The following is a 20598-nucleotide window of genomic DNA, read 5'->3' as shown; positions in this document are numbered from 1 at the left end:
TAAAATATGAACGACAATAAGACCACGATCTATAAAATCATACACGATAACTTCTTCACCTCTTTCTGATAATTATGATCATATTGTCAACCTACTTAAGTTATCCATCAGTAAAACTGGACTACAACTTTTACTTTGATATTCTATCTAAACCCTAGTATAAAAAGTGGTAATTAAATGTATTACCTACCTGCTTTCGTTAGTTCAACGTAAGGTTTATAACGAGCAAATGAACTAGTTGATTAGGTTGCTTCTGAACAGGTCGCAAACGAAGGACTCAAATTCACAGAACAACTTTACGGGGGGAACGAAGTAGTGAGTCCCTTTGTTTTTACTCCACGTCCGCACCCAGTGTGACGTCAACCACAGCCAGTTACGTGAAATTCTGCTCTTCAAGGCAGAAAGTATTACATTCTCTTTGGTTCAAGGAGTATACAGTTATTGCAGATCCAAAACCAATGAACTGTCCGAAAACCAACCTGCTCCGCTTCACGTATCAAAAGAGAACGGGTGTGTTCTTGCAGAAAGGAAATTCGGCTCACCACACACAAAGCTAAATCAAAATTTTTTCCTCAAGAAATTTTGAGGATGTCAGGTGCTGCAGGTTTCATCTTGAGTAGCTTGTTCTCTAAGGAAAAATCGCACGCCTCTCCAAATTCCGGTCTTGAACAGGTTCACAAGAACGAGTCGCAAAATGAACGGACGGTCGTAACGAATCCAAGAGTGAATAAATATAGAATCGAAATGCGAAGGAACCATTATTTTGTACGTAACAGACTGGAAATCATAAGAACGAGAGGAACAAGTTTTTGAACTGAATCTTTTGGGAGAGTGGAATCACAAGTACCTAACTCGGAAGTGGAAATGATCCGTTCATTTGTTGGAAATGAACCGTTCATTTTGTAACTGGTTCTCCAAAATGTGCGTAAATTCCAGAAAATCTGCAAAATTCCCTGACATTTCCCTGACTTTTCCCTGACCAACCAAATTCCCTGACTTTTCCCGGTTTTCCCGGTTTTCCAGTCGCGTAGCAACCCTGAGTATACAGTTATTGCAGATCTCAAACCAATGAACCATCCCAACACCAACCTGCTCCGCTTCACATATCAAAAGAGATCGGGTTCCGAACGGGTGTGTTTTTCTCCGCAAGAAATTCTGAAGATGGCTGGTGCGTAGGTTTCATCTTGAATATCTTGTCCTCGAAAGAAAAATCTCAGGCCTCTCCAAATTCCGTTCTTGAACAGGTTCACAAGAACGAGTCGCAAAATGAACGGATCCAAGAACCTAAATCCAAGAGTGAATAAATATAGAATTGAAATGCATAGGAACCATAATTTTGTACGTAACAGACTAGAAGTCATGATGACGAGAGGAAGAAGTTTCTGAACTGAATCTTTTGGGGGAACTGGAATCACAAGAACCGAATTCGGAAGTGGAAATGAACCATTCGTTCATTTTGTAACTGGTTCTCCTGCAACTCCAAAATGCGAGTAAATTCCAGAAAATATGCAAAATTCCCTGACTTTTCCCTGTTTTCCACTCGCGTAGCAACCCTGGAGGCCAGACCTGAATGTGTTAACGTCATTTCAGACTGTCAGTTATTTGCAAGAAATTCACCCAACTCTTTCGGTAACACAGGGACATTGTTCTGTTCTGTAATATGGAACTAATATGTAAAAATAACTAAAATATGAGCCCAATAGAAATATGGAAAACAAAAAGTGAATTTTTCGAGTCTACATGCCATGGTGTGCAAAGATAACACAAAATATATTTGATTTCAGCTTCATAAATATGCACTTACACATAAATCCATTTCCTGGTCATTAGTATGTGGCATGTATCCATTGGGAGGTCAGGTGGCAGAACAGCCACAGGCTGAACCTTACCCCCACAATAAAGAATAATTGAATCTACCCAGGATTTGAACTCAGCTTAGCAGACTTCGCATAGGTTACAGAGGGGGCACAAGCAGTGTTTTTTCTTTTTCCTGGCATTACACAACTATATAAATATATTAATAACTTGCGTTTTGCGAGTATCTAGGTACTCCTGCGACGTTTCAGGATGCAACTGCTCCCTTCCTCAGGCTGCTCACGTTTAGGTTATGTATAAATCATTACCATGTCGACCTCTCCATAGGTACAGGATATAGGATTGGTAAAAGGTGTGTGGTTAAAAAACAATAAAAATCTAAAACACATTACATGTGCACGTCAAACTACCATGGAATGTTAAAACTTTTAAAACTGTGAATAGCCACGGCCCGCGTGTGCTGCAAATGCAATACTCCAAAGTGTCCTCGTAGAGCATGAACGGCTGGGTGCCTCCCCTCCATTTTCCCCCCACTCCTAATCCATTCCACTTCACGTCAAGTTCAGCGAGAATTCCTCTTCCATTTGCGCTTGGCGTGCTACTTCCAGAATTACGTTAAATCCTATTTTTACGTATTCCTTCCCATCCCACTTCTTGAACATCTTCCCCCACATCTCATCCATATTCCCATCATCCCTGTTTAATTCATTCTCTCTTCCCTTACATATATACGACCCTTCATATACATTCCTTCTTATAGGTTTTTCCTCTTCCCTAAGCACTTTCTGTTTGGTGATTACATAGCCTTCGTCAAGGATATATTCGGAACTCCCTCCCTTATATCACTGTCGTGCTCTCCCCACCGAACATTCATGCTTCTTCCTGTTTGGCCCACATATTCCTTGCCACATTGACAAACTATTCCATACACACCCTTCATCCCTTCCTCATTTCTATCTTTCTTATACCCCGTGAAATGCTTTTCTAAAGTTTTTGGAGCTCGCATCCCACACCTTACGCCATACCCTCTTACAAGTCTTTCGATTTTCTCCGATATTCCGGGAAAGTACGGAATGCCTATATATTTAAATCCCCCCCCCTTCATCTCTAACTACTTCTTCTTTTCTGTCTTTCTTCTGTTTATTTCCTTTCTAATTCTTTCCCATATGTGACCTTAGCTTTACTTAAATTCCCCTTTAACTCCTCCTCTCTGTATCCGTTCCTCTTTCCTATTCTCATTATCCATTCGATTTCTTTACGCAAATCAGCTTGGTTGTTACATAATCTGTGAGCCTGCAGGAAGAAGTTTTGAAATACGTTATTCTTTGTCCTGTTGGCATGGGCCGATTCTTTGTTGCTATATAGATCTCCCAATAATGCCTTATGATGAACCCCTGTATGAATTTTCTTTCCCTCTTCTTTAGTAAATTTTATCCTTTCCTCTTGTTCCCCTAGGGTTTCGAATAGTTTCCCTACCTCCTCCCCCTCCCCAATAACAAGGATATCGTCTATGTATCTGCCGTAGAACTTAATTCCCCTGTTTAGGAGGCTAAGTGCTGTCTTTTCGATTAAGTGCATAAATATACTCGAGACAATTCCTGAGACTGGGTTCCCCATTGCTAGTCCTTCTTTTTGAATGTATATCCTCCAGTTTCCCCAAAAATAGTTAAACCCCGAACACAGATTAAACCATCTAACATATTCCCATGCCTTGAAGACATTTCTACCCTTACTTATTAACCATCTTTGCAATGAGTCAGCTGCTTTTTCTCTAGGAACACTGGGGTATAAATTTAAGACGTCAAAGCTCACAACGCGATCGGAGTTATTAACTTCTAGTTTTTCGATCTCTTCTTTGACGTCCATGGAGTTCTTAATAGTAAATTCTGTCTTTTCCCCAACTCTTTTAACTAGGGTTTTGGCAAGCCCGTAACCTGGGTGGCTATACATTGGAATGATAGGTCGAAGGGGAATCATTTCTTCGAGTTTTTGGAATTCCAAAAGCGGTTGGGATTTCCCCATTTTTACACCCCTCTTAACTTTTTCTTTTCCACTCTTGCTATTGTTATACTGGTTTCTATGCCTTTCTTAATACTCGCAAAACGTAAGTTATTAATATATTTATATTATTAAATTTGTGAGTAATTCACACAACTTTCATCATGGATTACACAACTGTACTCCATACTGGCACCTTATTATAGTGAGAAAATTAGTAACAACATTTTATTTTAACAATAGAAATGTGTGTGTGTACTTTGATCCATGAACTTAACACAATTATGTAGTGTTGTGCAAGCACATTTTTAGACATTATAATGTTTCTTTCCATGTCTCTTGTAGATGTTATATAAATACAGTTTAACCTGAGTCATGTTGAGGAGAAAATAATATGGTTAACTGAGAATTACTTACAAATCAGATTAACCATGTCATATCATTATTAGGAACAAGATATACATAATACAGGTTATTTCTCTCATAAATTGGTAAACTAATAAATCTAAAAGTAATACATTGCATTTACCACTTTAGTTTTACTACACAATAAAAAAATAGCCTAAAATAAAATTCCTTTTACTAATGGCTGTGTAAAGGGTGGTACAAGCGAATGCAGCTGTTTTAGTTACATGGGAAGTGGATGCTAATCCACATAAAAGTTTAACTTTCTCGTCAAGCATGTAACTTGTCTTCTTTATGATCTCCATGGCGACCAGTAGCAACTGAAAATTGTCACTTCTGTGACATTGTTGTAGCTTGGTTACTAACAAATCAACTGTATTTTGTGAAAATTTGTACTAAACACCAAATTACGTATAAATGCATTACGTACAAATAAGGTTTAATTAACACATTTTTAAATTATATTTTGCCACGACCTGCAGTAATTTACTTATAAAACAGAATTACACAGAACTTTTTCTCTCTTTTTGAAATACATATTCAGTATATGTGTGGCCAGGCCAGTGGAAACCCTTGTATGACATACTGGCTTCTTCGAATCCCCAATTTCAAGTAATATACATGCATTAAAGGCAACTTACATGCTTTAGGTCTTACTGCATCACAGGCACCACCAGTACAATTTCTCCACTACAGCTTCCTCCTTGTTGGGACATCTGCAGACTGCTTCATGATTCCAATCCCATGCTGAACTTTCCCCACGATGCTGTTGCTGTGGAAATAAAATTCGCTAACATCACTCTCATCTTCAGGGTAGAAGTGACAATGACAATAAAATTTCAATCAAGACTAAAATTCCTTGACTTTTCCCTGTCTGTCGCCAGCCTGTAAATACTCAATATGGTCTAAACCCAAAATCAGCACAATCTTCCAATTTTTTGTTAATCATTACATGTTAGGCTCCTTAGTCCCAAGGTATTGTGTGTGTGTGTGAAAGATCCATGCCTCATGCATCATAAGTGATGCAGCTGTCCTTTACAAGTTGACTCATTAATGACCTTGTTCAAAACATGCATGCATACTTCGTTGCCCCACATATTTCCAAAAAACAATGGAACTAAATTAAAAACATGTGTGTTCAATAATATTCTTCCCCTGGTTGTGTGAAATCTCCAAAAATCAAGCTTTTCTTTTATCACAAATACTAAAGTTACAACATTGTGATCCTTCTCGTCATTATGTGTGCCTTTTATTTTTAATTTATTAACGTCTGGAGGGCAGATGATTGATCTGAAAACCAGCCGTGTGCAACAGCAATTAACATGACATTTCTTAAAAACTACACACGATATTTCAGTTCTTTAGTACACAAATAAAGGCCTGACATATGAATTACAAAACAATACATCAATTGCTACTATTATTTACAAGTGCAGTTTGCAGAAATCTTTAGGGATAAATTGAACATAAAGGGCTCTAACTTCTAAAGTACTGCATTTTTCTTACAATATTTAAATTCTAAAAGTAAGAATGAGCAAAAAGCAACAATTTAAGCAATTTGCGACAACTAAGGTCCAGGAGGGAAGTGGGGGCAGAGGTCCAAAGTTCGAAATTGTAATTACGCAAAATTCCCGAAATCAGGACAACCATTGACTTATTTTTAATAGCCTGAATGACTGATGCGGGGGTACCTCCTCTCATGTGCCCCCCTGGCTGTGACAAATCTTTCCGTTAGCCCTTTTCTTTGAGTCTGAGACACCCAAAATTCCCTGCATATGGTTAAATTGATTGATAGTAAGCAACACTGCTGCTTTCTTCCGAACACTTACTTCCGGCCACGAAGCTGGACTTCAACTCAAACGAGTGTGCCACTTTTTGTGAACAGAAAGTGCACAATTTCTAGACGTGACCCCCGCATTTTAACAACAGATTCGTGATTAGAAGGCCAAAATTATTTACTATACCAAATATTAACGAAATTCGAGACATTCTCTATATTCTTAATTCTTACCCAACATATACGCATTGAGATCAGGTAGGCCCAAAATGTTGTAGAATACATGAACTGGCCATCTTCGCGATGCTGCTTTTACGGAAAATTTACAAGCCATCTGATCGACTTCATCTACACCAAACTCTGTGCTCTTGTAAAAGCTGACAGTTTCAGGGAGTTTCTTTACACCACCACCAATACATGTTTCAATGCATGGAACTGAGAATTAGTACGTTTTTGTTTCTTTTTCCTTGGTACACAGCGAGTGTGCTGTCAGCACTACTCAGAAGAACTGTAGAATACTGTTCTAGACAAGATGATTTTACCTGCTGAGGCACTTTCTTGACATAAAGAAATTATCTGTTTGACATTTCTTCCTTTTCCAACAAAGGGTTCCATCAAGCGAAGTACAACATATTCTGCAACAGGCTGATCTTTATTTTTACCCAAATAAGGGAAACCATTTATCAGGTACTTACTGTCGACATCAACTGCAAGCCAGAATTTAATGCCGAACTTGTCTGATTTATTTGCCATGTATTGCACAAATTTACACCTAATAGTTGTTCATCTACAGTGATGTATGCTCCTGGTATGTAATTTCTGCCACAATTTACAATGAAACAATTTCATATTTCAAACACATTCGCAAACTTGTCACTTTTATGCGTTCAGACCTTGTTGTTTTATGATCAAAGTGCAGATATTGCATTATTTCACGAAATCTGTCCTTAGCCATGGTTTCATGAAAAAATGGTGGTGCCCAGGTAGCTACTGTCCCACAAACTGTCTAATTCAAGACTTTTCGCACAATGTGTTCCACGAGCATACAAAATTGCGATAAATGAATCAAGTTCCTGTATGTAACAGACGAGTCATTTCCTCCAGTTTGACTATGAGCTTCTTCAGTGCAGGATTTTATGTGACGAAGCATCCTCTCATTCACAAAAAGACGCCATGCACTTGAAAGCTTTCCTTCAAGGATATTTCATTTAGCAAATCCTGACGGGCCAGGCTTTTCTTGTAAAACATTATGTGCTGGTTGCCTACCAGGAACATTTACATCGGCATCAATTACAGTCCATTCACTTCCATCTTTAGCACTGTATTTCATTCCAGATAGAAAAGGAGACTCACCTGGAGACACTGTGGTTTTTCTTTTTGCTCCCCGTTGAACAGTAGAAACAGGTGCTGCTTCGTTTTCTTCATCTTCTGACGAATGGTTCGATTCAATGTCTTGTTTTAGTGTGCGAGAAACAAATATCAAGAACAGACGACAAACAAAGACAGTGCTTGTAAAGTTTCGCAACTCCCTATTCGGCTCAAACAAAGAGATTGAACATTCACCTGTAAACTGTTGCCACCTAGTGATAAATCTAATAAATGACACACCAGGTGGCAGTAGCTTGGAAGGCGAATTTTGTAATACATCTCCCGAAAGGAGGACTGCATAAAAAATGGAGGGTAATGCACAGTGGTCATTTTGACTGCTCCCGCAGTTGGAGGTATTTCGATGAATAACTACATATTTGTTTTTCTTTTAAATTTATAAATCAAAAATATATTCTCAACGTAAAAAGAACAAAAGTCAAGGAATTTCAGATAATTCAAAGAGAACATCTTAACAGCAACTTGAAATTCAACAGCGGTCAAAATGAACGCTTCTGCGGTTCAAGTGTTAAAATTACCTTAGGCAAACATGCACGCTTCCCATGGACTATGAATTTTCTGTTGACAAGAGACTAAACGTTGAAAATTGCTAAGTTCGATGGTGTTACCTTTGCACATGTTCTTTCGCTATTTGAGTGTGCATGCAACCGGATTTTACTAATAATAAGCAGCGAAAGTAATCCAATATAGCAGGGTTTTACTTGGTCATACTTTCGGATCAAATATCTGTCATTTCTGTTTTCTGCACACTGGAACCAACTTTATATTGCGTAAAACATCAAAATTTTTCGATTAAAAAAAATCAACGTAATTCTCGAGGGGGTACAGTGGGTCAACGGCCCCCATAAAAATACCTCGAAGAACTTCGACAATGCTACAGAAACTGATTTCAGTAAGTAGTTTCTCCTGTAAATTTGAAGAAATACGTTCGGGCGATATCGCATATTTACCGCTAGTGATCTGTATATCAATGTTATCTGCACTGTTCATGAGGTCTGGGCGAAGTAAAAATTTCAGATCTGACAAATAGAAAAACACGTGTTCTGTTGCGCAGTTTTTGCGAGGAAAATCATCAATCAAATACATCACAATTTTAATTGAACAGATAATGATTTGCCCAGGAAGCACAAACAGGCCTCCCGCACTGGTGCAAAAATCGGAATAAGGTTAATTTCGGAATTCATTTGTTCGTGCATGAATTAACCAGCTACAAGGCGGCACCACCATCGATGCTAAATCCTAATTTTCTCATTAAAAATTTAGTTTATGTATCTATTAATCAATGATGATCACTTGTACGTGATTTTGTATTTTATTAAATGCCTTTCCCTTCTTAAACATGTATAAAAAAAAATCGTATTTTTAAAGTCACTAGTTCTACATGACGTAACATCGTTCCATATGATCTGTCATGGACGTACACTAACTATTTTAAGAAGGATGTAGAAGAACAAAAAATAAAAACAATGGCTTATTGTGCAGATTTTTATTGTAAAAACTGTCAGAAGAGGAATCCAGAGCTGTGTTCGTGTTCTGTCATATCCTGAAAGGTTAGTTATTTATGAGTTCTGTTCGCTCTTTATGTAAAAATAATTTCTATAAAGTTAGTTTCCACGGAGAATAATTCCTAGCATGTCTTCATATTCTGTATTTTGCTTCATTTAAGTAAAAGGACATGTGTTAAAAATAACGTCTGAAAGATTAAAGGCTCGATTTTGTAACTTAATGTTATTTATAAGTTACACAGGAGGATAGCAAGCCAACGAGATTAGTAGGAATGACTTGAAGTTTGTTTGAAGTTCGGAAAAGCTCATTTGTGCATGTTATAATGCAGAAAGTTGCAAGTTATCGCGCTCCTATTCGCTTCTGCATGAAGTTTATTTCTTCTAGCATTTAAAACTTTGTCAACATGTACAGGAGATGAAAAAAAGCGTGTAAATATTAAAGCAATGAAACCTAAGGTAACGGTTCCTATCGTTCTACGATTTTTTTAAAAATTCTCTTAGCAGGAAGACTATTATCGTAGAATTTTAGCAATCATTGTCACACGAAATTTGAACCTTTCTTAAAGTAATTAGCACTCTTTGGATTTTTTTTAAAAAAAATATTTATGTTGAAAAAACAACTTAAAAATTACCTTACGCAAGCTTCCCAAGGACAATGTATTTTCAATTGACAAGGGACTGTAAGTATCGTAGACTAGTGGGAATTAATGTAGAAGTAAATCGGAACCTTAGTAAAATGAATTTAGGGAATTTATTTATAATGCTAAGAGAACCAAACCTGGCCTGCCTAACCTAACTACGAAAGCATACATTGAACCAAATCATAAGTAATCACTAGTTTTGGAAACGAAATGAGTGTAACTAACTTACATGTGCAATATATGCAAAATATTTTACGAACATTTACACATGTGTTACTGTAAAGAAAAATCCTTTCTCACTGGTGCCACGGGAGGAAGATTTTGTGTTTCAAATCGCATTTTAATCTATGTGCTTTAATCCAACCCTACAGAATTATGGATATTACTCCTATTATTAATAATAATATATTTTGTTGATGGAATCATCTAATTATGCCTGTAGTTAATATTATTGCTGTAATAGCTCTTGTTGTTGGTCATGGGCTTTGATCTACTAGATGGTATGGGTGATTTTGATTTGTTGACATATTTTCTGTCCTGGGATCTTCTTCTTCAGAAATATGTTGTGTCATAACATTTTTCTTGAAAGCACTCCCGGGAGTAGATTCCATGATACATTCAATGAGAAAAATGGCGTTGTTAGCCAGTTGTAGGTTAGGCAGTAAGCTTCAGGGACTCTTTCTAAAAGATAATGTGGTAAAACTTTGCTTCATATGTTAGGAAGTTTAGTGCAATATCTATAATATTTTTTTATTTGCATTACCACACACTGTATGGTGCCATAAGAAGTAGTTACGATGAGAAATAATGTGAAAATTGAGTAAAAATAAATCAATTGAATGGTGACAAGCTCATAAGATTTTGCGCAATTGTTGAAGGAGCTATCATAGAATGGACCCTTATACATTTGACACTACTTTATTCAACAGATACAGATAGTGATCTAATGCATATTCATTTTCAGTAACTTTTCTTTGTGTTGACACGCTTTGACCTTAGCTCACTAACAACTCTTGCATCTTGGAATTTATCTTTTTTGAGTGACATAAAATGCAGAATGCTTTGTCTTGCATAGTTATATGTTTCTAAAATTATTTTTCTCGTAGAGCTGAGATATAGTTGGAGAAAATATGGCGAAAGGACTTGAGGCACAAAACATACAAAAGTTACAGAGTTTGTGGAGACAATTTTTCAGAGAAAATGTTTATGAATTCTAATAGAAATAAGTTAGTGCATGATGCATACCCAGATGTAGAACCAAGTAAGTATATTGCATTTCTTGTGGAATAACATTGTCATCAGTTATGTGGCTCATGCATAAGAAATTGTATTTTCCCTTTTCTGCATTAAAAAAATATATGCTTTAGAGATAAATTTTGCTTAAAGTACATAACACCTAACAACACGATACATTGCTTGAGGATGTTAGAAACAAATGTATTTAATGTTTCACTAAATATTCCAAGCAGGATGGATGAAAAAGATATGATTTTCAGCTAAACAGTCCTGTAAAATATTTGAAAAGTTTGATTAAAGGAAATAAAATGCACATATTTTTCTGTTTGAGACTGTACATATGTGAACCTACTATGCAAATGTTTGTTGAGTGTGTTAATGATGCTTTAATAATTTCAATAACTTTTATTCCAGTGAAAGTCTGTAGGACCTCAAAGAGATTATCATACCTTATGCAAAATATATTAATTACTAGTGATTCAATAAATATATATATACCTGAATAACAACGTGTTTGTTTATTTTCCCTTACATTTGTTATTAGCAATAGAATATAATGTTTTACATTTCCACAGTATGAGTATTAAATCATTAAGAGTAATGTACTTACTCTGAAACTGTTCTCTTCTTCTGGAGTATTTCAACATGTAAATTCATTCTTGGTGAAGTATAACATGTCACCATAGTGAGTGTCCGACCAAGAAACCTATCAGTATGACACAATGGTTTGTCTAATGGAATTTCATTAACAATATTATGATAATATTCAATACAGTGGAAATTATTTGATGTAGGGTTTTAAGGATTTCTTATAGTATTTTACTTTATATTCCATATGTTTAATGCTAACAATATAATATATATGTGTAATTGGAAGTAAGATGCTTGAAATAAATTTTGGGACTTGTAGGCATAATGACCATTTGGGCCATTCAATGTATGTGAGGAAGAATCCTCTTATCTAATATCCTTACTTGAGTTTGAACTGTTCTTTTAGGTCTACTTTATGCACAGAAAGGCTAATTTGGTTGAAACTACCGTTTAAAGTGGGATCCGAAACACTATGGGTCTCCACCGGGTATCGAACCCATACCTGAGTTAAAAAATGGGTGTGAAGAGCCCCTTGAGAAAGGTTGAAAGTGAAATGTTATAAAGACTTGCAAAGGATATACACAAAACTACGAACTTCCTCAGAGACAGTATAAGAGCCCAGCTCTTCTCAAAAAGGTAATGACATTTCTTAAAGTGCTTTCATTATCTCCCAACCTGGTCAATAATTGGTAAGATCAAAAGTTTGAGGAAAGTATAATCTACACATTAGGTAGGAATAAGCCAATCACTTAACATTTAGACATGACACATTGGATGGTCTAGCCCTTGCAGCAGATCATCATGAGTGAGACACCTATGTTCAATACGAGGCCAAGTTGAATTTACTTCTTGATGGAAGGGATGATATGAGAAACATGCACCAATGATCGACCTGATAGTGTGAAGCTTGAAAGAATGATTATTTATTAACTCTTTATGTTCACTTTCTTTTAGACTGACTAGAAACATGTGTGACATTATTTAGAAGTAGCAGGGATTTTGTCAATATGGCATCCACTATGAGTGAAATGTTGCTGTTCATTTGTTCATTTCCAAGTGGCATATGTCACATGTCACTTTGGTGTGAAATCTCTCTAAATTGCAAAAAATACTGTTGGTTTCTTTGTCATCAGCTGGAAATTTGCACATTTCTTTTGTTTTTAATTAGCTTTAAAAAATTCATGTGCAATATTTATTCTGAATGCATGGATTGTATCATCTTCAGTACTGTATTAAGTATATGAATATATAAAATACATATCTGTGCAGGATAAGATCTTACAGTGGGGTATTTTTAATTCCATTGTGTGTGTTTTTAGGAGTGGGGGGGGGGTGGGAGTGTGCTTATCTAGCTTGATCCTACATACTCAATGACTGCTTTGTTTTTTATTCTAAGACATTCATATTTCGAGTCCAGATCTTTGTGTAACTATGAAATATGTAATGCCATATCATGAAAGTGTAGTCAATATGTAGAGTGGCTCCAGTAAGTAATTTCAAACAAAACTCGCTTGTATGACATACTCCTACTCCCATTCTAGATTAAAAATTAGGGATTTTTGACAAATACTAAAATGAATAAGCATGCAGTGATTAGTTAATAATATATCTTACAAACATTCACACGTTTTTAGAAATGGGTTGAAATTACTCTCATGCAAACCAGAAAAGTGAAATTTCATACAACTTCGATTGATTGATTGATTTGGTGTTTTAAGTCAACTTTATTCACAGTAAGGGCAATCGGGACTGGAACTATAGTTTAAAGTGGGATCTGAACCACTATGCGTCTCCATATAGGTACAACTTCGAGATGGGGTGGTTGCTATATAGGCATTCTAGGTTAACTTGTGTAAGGTGTGACCTTTTCTTGCTCTATTTTCCCATAACTATTCATTATCACCATCATAGTAGTCTTTACAGAGAAATAGACTGATAGAATTAAAACAATTACAATTTTATTCCAGAAATTATTATGTTTGATAACTTCCCCAATGAGTTGTGTGACTCATAACTATTATTTTTTTCTATTCTCTCATGGCAGATGGCACTGAACTAGTTTCTATGTCGTATTGTCCAAAATACTATTTCATCTACAGAACACTGAATGTAAGTTGTGATAGAAATTAACTGTAGCGTAAAATATTTACTTTCATCTACAGCATAACATAACCCATGGTTCTACAAAATAGTTTCTCAACCTATAGGGTGCGACCAACTCCTGGGTCCTGAGGGGACATTTGGTGGGTCGGGAAGTTGGGTTCGAAACTTTCTTATCTGGGTCTTAAAAACCTATTATCTTAAATTACTTAGATATATTGTTTTAACAATTTAAATTCAGGCCGTGTTGTTGTAAAAGAGCAAATATATGATTATAGACTAGGTGCACACCTCTACAAAGTAATTCCGCTTGTTCCCATCTTATGGGTCCCATGAAGTGTAATATCCTTCAAGGTGGGTCCCCGACTGAAAAAGGTTGAGATTCACTGCTCTACAGCCCTGGAAGGTCCTTGGCCTATAAACTGACTGCCAGTCTGCCTCCCACAACCCTACCTAGAGGTGTGGAGATCTTCAACCAGTAATGGGGTGACGTAGGGTCAGCACATTGAACCCTCAGCTGTTATAGGAGATTTCCCAGACTGGGTTACGCTACTCACTTGTAGGTCCCCAATTTTCTTAGGATGGTGGTTAAGTTTGGAAAACAAGTACTGATTGACTATATGTATATATCTTTTATTCCAGTATATTTCATACCTACAAGCCGCCAGTCGATTTGTAATGGTTTCGTTAGATGAATAGCGTTAATGTTCCATCAGTAGTTTTTAATAATACGTTTTATGATTTATTCTTATTTCCTGAGACAAAACCTTCGAATCCTGTCTTTTGTTTTCCTGGCATTTTCAGCATCAAATCCCCCCCCTCTCAGGGTACTCCATTGATATCAACTGCAGAGAAAGTGGATGCATTTTTTTTTTTTATTTATTTTATTTATTTCCCTTCAACAGAGACAAATCTCCAATTACAGAAAGGTAATATCAAAATATTACATTTTCATTTACAACTTGTATGTACACACGTACACATTCTCCCTCCTTCCTCGTTTACACACACACATATTCACAAACATAGACAGATAATACATAATATATATATATATATATATATATATATATATATATATATATATATATATATATAGACATCTTGGTGACAGATCAGGTTTACTGCTTAACTGTGACAACAGAAATTATCATATATTTACACATTTCATCTGAATTACACAAAACAAGTATCACAAACACTGGTACAATATATCATTACAACAAACTTCAATATGACAAATCCAATTCTCATAATAAATACATTATTAAGAGAGATACCCCTTTAACATATTCATAAATTTGGTTCGTGTCATGCCGAAATCTAAGTCCACCAAATGATTTGAGATCTTGTTATATTGAAGTGTCATTTTTTGTATTGGTGAACCTTTATACATTTCTGTTCTTGGGATTTTGTATGAGAGTAAACGTCTATTACGTAAATGACCCTGTCTTACATTAAACCATATTCTCTCTAGTATAGAACTACTATAAATATGTCCATTTATTATTTTATACAGAAACATTTGTTGAGAAATTTCACGTCTATTTGACAGGCTTACAAAATCAAATTCATTTAATAAATCATTGTATGGTATTTTAAGAATTATTGGCGATATTCGATACTTCTTATAATATAAAAATCTGAGAAATTTCTTCTGTATACGTTCAATCATATTTTTCTGGGACTCACAGTTTGGCGCCCATACGGAACAAGCATATTCTAATTTGCTTCTAACTAAACATTTGTAGAGCATACACAAAGAGCATATATCATTTAAACTTTTAGCATTTCTTATTAGAAATCCAAGATTCCTGTAGGCATTCTGGGTAATGCAAGAAATATGCTCAGAAATTACTCCTAGGTCTTTGATTGAATACACTCTTTTTACAAATTCGCCGTTAATAACATACTTATCATTTCGCACATTATTTCGTGCTCTAGTAAATATCATGTATGAACATTTCTTAATATTAAACTTGATATCATTCTCTACACTCCACCTATGAACCATGTTTATATCAGTCTGTAATTTCCTAGTATCCGTAATATCCCTAATTTCTCTATATATTTTAACATCATCTGCGTACACTAAACACTTTGAAAATTTGATTGTACCTGGTAAATCATTAATATAAATTGCAAAGAATAGAGGACCCAGATTTGAACCTTGTGGAACCCCAGATTTAACATCATAAACAAAAGACTTCGCTTGTTTATAAGTTACATATTGTTTTCGATTAATAATGTAAGATTTGAAAAGATTTACATATTGTGTTGAGAATCCAAAACTTGCAAGTTTTCTTAGAAGAATATTATGATTAATTCTGTCAAAAGCTTTTGCGAAATCTATATATATTGCATGTACACTAAGTGTCTCGTGGAACGCATCATGTATATCTTGGACAAAATTTATCAGATTTGTTTGCGTTGATCTACTTGGAAAGAAACCATGTTGATTGTCACTTAAGAAACATTTTACATGATTAAATATGCGATTGTATAGGATAGACTCGAATACTTTCGCCGGTGCACAGAGAATCGATATGGGCCTGTAATTTTCTATTTTTGAACTTTCACCAGATTTTAAGATGGGGCATACACGCGTTTCCTTCCAGATATCAGGGAACATTTGTGTTTTCATTATTAAGTTATAAATTCTAAGTAGAGGATACATCAATACCTCAGAGCATCCTTTCAAAATGTAAGGTGGTATTTCATCTGGGCCGCTAGATCGTTTGCCTTTTAACTGTTTTGTAGCACTTTCATATTCTTTCTGACTAACTGGCGAAATTGCTAATGTGTATGATATAATGGACTCAGTGCGTTCGTCCATTATACATGTCTTTCGTTTTATGAGGCCATAGACAGATGAATGGAATTTTCTACGTTGGTAAATCAGAAGTGTCTACATCTTGCGATTGAATATGGTAGGCCTACACAAGGGAGAAAATTACAGTGACGGCATCAGAAACAGTTGCTGGTATTAAGTGTGCTGTATCCTGCAGATTGCCACCCACGTTAAACTGTGCAGCAATTGTTATGAAGAGAAAGAGACAATTTGGGAAATGTTGCAACATGGCTCGAGCGCCCTTTAGAACACTTTGGGTAGCGCAATGATCCGCTCACCCCACCCTTCCATTCCTGCTTTTATTTTCTGCTAATAATTCGGGACATATCTCGTAAGGTCGTAGTATTTATTTTATATAAGTGCATAAAAATGTTCTACAAGGATAAATACCATTGTTCGGTTAATGCAGGGGTCCTGGGTTCGAATCCCTGTTAGAGCTTTCCTTGTGTCATCAATTTTTCATAGCATCGTCGCGATTAGCCTAAAATTGGAAAAATGCGACGCTAAATAAACAACGACGAGGGAGGGGTAAAACGCATTGATCTACGAACAAAGTAATCGCCGTAGAGTTTACACAAGATAAAATCGCGATTTGCCCAAAATGTCAGAAAAGCAACGCATAATAGGGAGAATACGACAAAAATACTTATTACCACAGATAATACACGGACCATTTTTCATGCACAACTGAATGATTTACGTGCTGGAATTTCAGGAACTTGAAATTATTTTCGTATGTTGTGCTTCTGGGCTACTTATTCTGTATATCTCGTAACTTAGATGTAGAAATCATTCAAACGTAACGTGCATTAACTGAACAATGGCATTTATCCTGGTAGAACATTTTTATGCACTTATATAAAATAATTAATCCCGAATTATTAGCAGAAAATAAAAGCAGGAATGGAAGGGTGGGGTGAGCGGATCATTGCGCTGAGACGCATTCAACTGTCACTGCCAAGAGTAAGATATGATTGGCGGAGAGGTTCCTATGACAACGCTTTACGTTTCGAAACAGCCGTAGGGTGGCTCCACATGTCCGGTTTGGTATACGCACAGATTACAAAGGAGAGATAGGAAGTAAGCGATCTTATTAATCTGTGGCACAAACTCTAGTCAAAACTATAAATACCTTAATTATTCCTATGCTGCACTTCTAATCTACACATAACAGGTTCAACATGTTGCTTTGGCTCCAGTTGGATTCGGCCATGGGTTCTTGTTAGTCTTAGGCCAGCTTTCGTTACAGCGCCAAGGAGAAACCAACTCACATGACAGCGTTGTGTCTGACAGTCAGCTGTGCACAGTGTTGCCACAATCTAAGAGCAAAATGTCCCTTTCCCCGCAATATTCCCGCCCGTATAAAGAACTCTAATGTAGGATTGTTTGATTTTTTTTTTTTGTTCACTTCATGCACAGATAGGCTAATCGGAACTTGACCTACAGTTTAAAGTGGGATAAGAATCACTGTGCAATGAGCCTCCGCCAAGTGTCGAACGCGTGACGTCTTGTTCATAAACTTACTAGTATTTTCGTGTGTATGAAAAATACCAAATTTATTCATACACAGGGCTTAGAACGCAGTTCCTGCTGCGACATTGGACATCCATTTTATTTTGTGTGTTCATCCTTTGTTGCGTTAATTATTATAAATGCGCCTCCTGCCGGTGGGCGGGCCGGGAATTTAGAAATAATAATAAATTTCTGTCGGTGCTATTCGTTCAAGATGTAAATGAGAACCTGGATTAAAAATTAGCCAGTAGACCTACATATTAACTAGTCACATCAAATTTCAGCTTATTCAATTCTGCGATAATCTATATTAACATTTCTTTTTCTAGTACGACTTCCATTTTTTATCGTTGTGAGAACAAAAAGTGTGGCCTTTTTATTTTAGTTTTACAAACGAGCGCTCTCTTTGAAATTCTATAAATAATAAACTTTTGGTCCGATCGTGAAGTTTATTTTTATCTTTATTTGTTTGGGTTGTTTTTCCCTATCATACTTTATTAATTTGTGATGTGCCCATACATAAATGCTAGAAAGCCAATTGCTATTATTGCATAAATTATTCCTGTAAAATTTTAGTATGGTGCAGGCAGAAAAGTTTTAAACACAATTGCTAATTTTCAGATTTAAAATTTGTCAAAAACCGGTTCTTATCAATTTTGCGGAAAAACTTTTTCTTACGTAGAAATTTTCAGCGAAAAAATGTAGGCTCGACCAGGACTTGAACCTGCGTCTTTGGCCTACCGTATCAATGGCACGGTATTCCAGAGACCCAGGTTCGAGTCCTGGTCAAGCCTGCATTTTTTGTTGAAAATTTCTAGTACATCTGCGTGTACAATAAAACTTTTTCTTAGCATTGGGTAGTCCTACAAATATGATCTTGGTCAATTCATATTGCAAAACTTTTATTCCACGGAGTAAAGATGTCAATTAAAATGGCAACACCGTAAACAGCGATGTCCGTTGAACCATGGAACCTGTCGGCTGTCACTGTGAGCCAGTTCATGAGGAACTAAAAAAAAATAATTGTTTAACACAGAATTGAATATGCTAAAATATGACCAGGCCGCAATGGCAACAAACCAACTTGAAGAGTACCGAAACCAGAAACAGCAAATCTGAGCATTCCTGCAAAGTTTTCCCCTCCCATTGATCACATTTCTTGTCTTTATCGTTCATTTTCTCGCAACAATGTCACATTTCCTTTTATTGTTGCACTCCTGTTGATCCGATTTCGAGCCTATTTCCTTCTTTATTCGGTAAAATTCTGACCTTTTCGGCGATACTTTATCCTCGATTCGAACACATTCCGCTTTGGGGTGAGAGGACGTCCGGGATTCAAACCCGAGACCACGTGATCGACAACACTGATATTTATTATTATCATCAAGGTTATATTAGCAGTAGTGCTCGCTCGTATCTAAACATTTGTGATTGGCGTTTCAGCTACTGACGGAAATCACTTTAGCACCAGGTTCGAACACTGTTATAAGGACTCTACCCACCCACAGCGACTTTGCTCGGGGACTCCAGCCTCGTGTCGCCGAGGTTTGCTTCGGGCAACTCCGGCTATCTACATCAACCCTGACGTAAGCCTTGGAAATTGGATTGGCAGATGCGCGCACGGCACGTTCACAGATCGAATCCCACCCTCGGAACATTTTTTTTTTAAAATTTTTACGACCGTTCTTCCTATATCTGGCTTTCGTTCAGAAAAAGCTCGATTCCAGTACATTTTTTGGTAAATATTTATGTGAATGGTTTGTAACAATTTTACAAGTAGGTTCACGAAACAGCTAGAACTTATTTTCAACACAACAATCTGATGTCGAAAGAAAACATCGACGAAAGTACACGATTCACTGACAACGTGATACGTAATGATAAGGACTCGAACGTTCGTTGTGTCAAGGGATACCAGACTGGAATTCACGCGCTTACCGATCGAATCGAACCTTTGGAACAAAAGCACGGTTTCAGTTACATTGTCTGGTAAATATGATTTATAAAATGATTTGTTAACAATTTTACATCGGGGTTCGCAAAACAAACTTATTCACAATGTATTTAATTTTGGTCGGTTGTTACCCCCACACCCCCTATACGCCTTCATGGCGTGGTGCTATGCACAGGGGAACACTTTACCTTTTTTTTTACCTTTTATTAGAAGAAAAAGACTGATTTTCTGTATGTGGACGTCGGATCGGTTACTTTGTTCGATGTGTGGAAATGTTATAATTCTTGTTCTCTATTATCAGCGGAGCTATGATAGAAGTTTTTGCACGTGCAGTGCATCCGTGTTCAGTACATTAGCTACTTATGCAGTACTAGGTGACAAATATGATTAGCCGAAAATGAAAATCCAAGTGTATTAAATGTTTGATTTTTTTTTCTTTTTGTGAATGAAACCTGCGAATCTCATGTATGAATACGCATACCAGAGTTCATTAAAAAGCTTGTTCGGTACGCAATCATTACCATATTATTTTCAAGCTAATATTCACAAAGCAGTAACTCTCCTACAACATTCTGCAAATTGTAGATTGTCTGCTCTGCGCCATGTTACGCTAACGAGTTACGTGTGAGGCGAAAAGAAGCAAATGGGTAGCCAGTCCAGCGCCAACTAGGGCATTCCCATTGGAAATCCAGTTCTGTGTGATTCGGGCTTAATTTTGAAAGAAAAGGGGGATTCCAGATGCTGGAATTCACGCTTACGTATAGTTTCTATGTTTCCGATTCAGTTTTATACTATAGCCAAGTTTCGTAGAAGCTGATTCCCTTGAA

The 20598-nt window shown here is 36.5% G+C and overlaps 1 protein-coding gene across 2 annotated transcripts in view; it reads right to left on the bottom strand.

Moving 5' to 3' along the window:
- The window catches only part of LOC145993732 (uncharacterized), a 56212-nt gene that overhangs the window by 13113 nt on the left and 22501 nt on the right, over positions 1 to 20598 (bottom strand). Inside the window, exon 3 of one of the 2 annotated variants that reach the window (XR_014442287.1) lies at positions 4860 to 4990. The exons of the other annotated variant lie outside the window; for it this stretch is intronic. The gene's annotated coding sequence lies outside the window, so the exon portion shown is untranslated. The remainder of the gene's footprint in view (positions 1 to 4859; positions 4991 to 20598) is intronic. 2 annotated transcript variants of the gene reach the window in all.

The sequence above is a fragment of the Lepisma saccharinum genome, chromosome 10 (genome assembly GCF_977018435.1).
Source record: "Lepisma saccharinum chromosome 10, izLepSacc3.1, whole genome shotgun sequence".
Taxonomy (NCBI): Eukaryota; Metazoa; Arthropoda; class Insecta; order Zygentoma; family Lepismatidae; genus Lepisma; species Lepisma saccharinum.
Note: the sequence above shows the minus strand (reverse complement) of the source record. Positions and strands in the feature narration are given on the sequence as shown.